The sequence below is a fragment of the Lactuca sativa genome, chromosome 8 (assembly GCF_002870075.4).
Source record: "Lactuca sativa cultivar Salinas chromosome 8, Lsat_Salinas_v11, whole genome shotgun sequence".
NCBI classification, from domain to species: Eukaryota; Viridiplantae; Streptophyta; class Magnoliopsida; order Asterales; family Asteraceae; genus Lactuca; species Lactuca sativa.
This window is the reverse complement of record NC_056630.2, coordinates 89,325,282-89,327,651: the sequence shown is the minus strand read 5'-3', so window position 1 is coordinate 89,327,651 and position 2,370 is coordinate 89,325,282. Positions and strand designations below refer to the sequence as shown.

The 2,370-nt window shown below is 36.7% G+C and overlaps 1 long non-coding RNA gene across 2 annotated transcripts; it reads right to left on the bottom strand.

Moving 5' to 3' along the window:
• Nucleotides 1-529: 529 nt before the first annotated feature.
• Nucleotides 530-1,614, bottom strand: LOC111887405 (uncharacterized). Of its 2 annotated transcripts, none has more exons than XR_006186197.2 (2): nucleotides 1,144-1,614; nucleotides 530-1,035 (listed from the first exon to the last, which is right to left on the bottom strand). It is a non-coding gene; the product is annotated as an uncharacterized LOC111887405 (long non-coding RNA). The 2 variants fall into 2 exon arrangements; XR_006186198.2 differs by having other exon boundaries at nucleotides 1,152-1,614.
• Nucleotides 1,615-2,370: the final 756 nt, after the last annotated feature.

Genomic DNA, 2,370 nt, shown 5'->3' with positions numbered 1-2,370 from the left:
TAAGGCCCAATTCTAACTTATTGAATCCAATGCACCCATGGCCCATCAAAGGCTATCTAAGGGCCCATTAATGGCCTAATTTTTCTAAATTGAGCCAAACCCGTCAAATGGGCCTTTTCATAATTCTAAGAAGTCTTTAGCCCAAAATGAAATAATCTTAGTGGCCCAATATGGCCCAAAAGGCCCAAAACTTCTAATTCCAAGTTCCCAGGCCCAAAACTATACCCAGGGCCGGTCCATTGGTTTTTCATGCCTTGGGTGAAAAAAATAATAATGCCCCCTATAATTGTTCGAAACTCATATGCAACACAAAATTATACTCCTAAAAAAATATCCTCATTTTACTTATTGTAACAAAAAATGGAAATTAATAGTAAACAGAGTTGCAAATAAATCATCACCATTTAAAAACTCTAATAACCAAAACATTATATAATCCTAACAACTATAGAGTACGCAAGACACATAATATTAGCTAAAAATTATTTGCAAAAAACCATCGACACCAAATAGGATACACCAAAAGACATTTGTAGGGAAAAAAAAGTATACACAATATTAAAAATGATTGTATTAGATACTAAACAGTCTAGTCTCATTAAAAAATACAAAAACTAAAACATAATAAGTATTAGCAAATTTCATAAGCAAAAGAAACGTTGAAGCAAATAACAAAAAAAATCGTCTGCCAAGTGCAAATCTCCAATTTCCAAGTACAAATCTATTTTCGGTTGGTGATTAGGGATCCTGGATTAACCTTGAGTGCTTCCAATTGCAATTCCCACTTCCTAGACAAAACTAGAGTATAACATATTAGAATGAGATCCACAATTAAAAAACATTTTATGCCGAAAGAATCGATAATATCTGCAAAACAAACAATAATACATATTTTTTCAACAAATTAATAAATCCAAATATCAAACGAATATCATTAAATCATCATATGTAACTACTTAGCTGAGAAACCAAAACTGTGAATTCCTGATTTTGAATTAAACAATTCAGTACATATTCGAACTCCTCTTAAGCAAACTACCAAAAAAAAACCCAACAAACAGAGACGAAGCAAACTCATGAAACTAATGTAACAAAAACAAATAAATATGAAATGAAAGATGCATATTTTGAACAGAAAATTACCGAAATACCTCCTTATCTTAACAGTTCAAACTCCAACTCATACAAATCGGGAATCACCAAAATACCGAATCAGACTAGCGATAAAAACAGAGGAGAATAGGTGAAATCAGAATTGGGTTCCAGAAATAGACGATTGACAATCTTAGTACGTCTTCAACCCACATGAATCGCCAAATGGGAATTAGAAATAGAAGAGTAGAAGAAATCAGATTTAGAAATTGGGATTCGGTCGATTTAGACATTCGACACTTCAATATTCTACATCGTTAGTTTTCTAGGCGTCGATTTATAATCAACCAACGTAAATGTTGATTACAGCTCCCTAGGTTTTAGGCGGCTTCAATTATTTCACGCTCCTGCTCCCGCCTCGCCTCCAGTTCCATCTCACGTTTGTGTCGAGAAAATTAGTGTAATGGGTTGAATTGTTTGGGCCAAACTAGTGTTATATACTATTACTTACCAGATTAAAGTGATGCCCTATAATATTTGCTGCCCTAGGCCTTAGCCCATCTCGCCCATGTATTGGGCTGGGCCTGACTATACCCCACAGTGGCCCATGGGGCCCAATAGTCCAGGCCCAACCCTCTAAGGCCCAAAAAGTCCATAGTAGCCACTTTGCATGCATACATGCGACGTACTTGGCACGTACGCCCAGTGTACGGTGGTCTTGACCGCAAATCGGAAGTTGACCCAGTACGCGTAGCGTACCAGGGTGTACGCTTAGCGTATTGGCCAACTTCCTTGGTACATCATTTGTGACTTAATCCATTAAGTCTTTATGTCCAAAATGTAGATCCAGGTCCTTTAAGACCTCCTAAACCATAAAGTCACAAACTTTATGTGCTTGCATGCATGGATGGGGTTAAAACATGATTTTGGTCCTTTCAACAAGCTTTAAGACTATCTAACACTTGCATGGTTGTGGATTAACCATTAAGGTCCGATTTTTATGACTCTTAGTGCCTCTAAGAGCCCCAAAGGACAACTATTATGGTCTGAAATCATTAAGATGCAAGAAGCCTCAACAATGGATTCCAAAAGTGACCTTAAACACCCCCATAAACAAATCTAAGCATACAATGGCCATGTTTTGAACTTGATACCTCAAAAGAATAAGAAATGATGCCAATATCCTGTATCTACAAGCTCCTGGTGGATCATTGCTCTTTCTTGAAGCTTCTTTCTCTTCTAAAGCACCAAAACTACACCAAAGTACAATCAAATGGC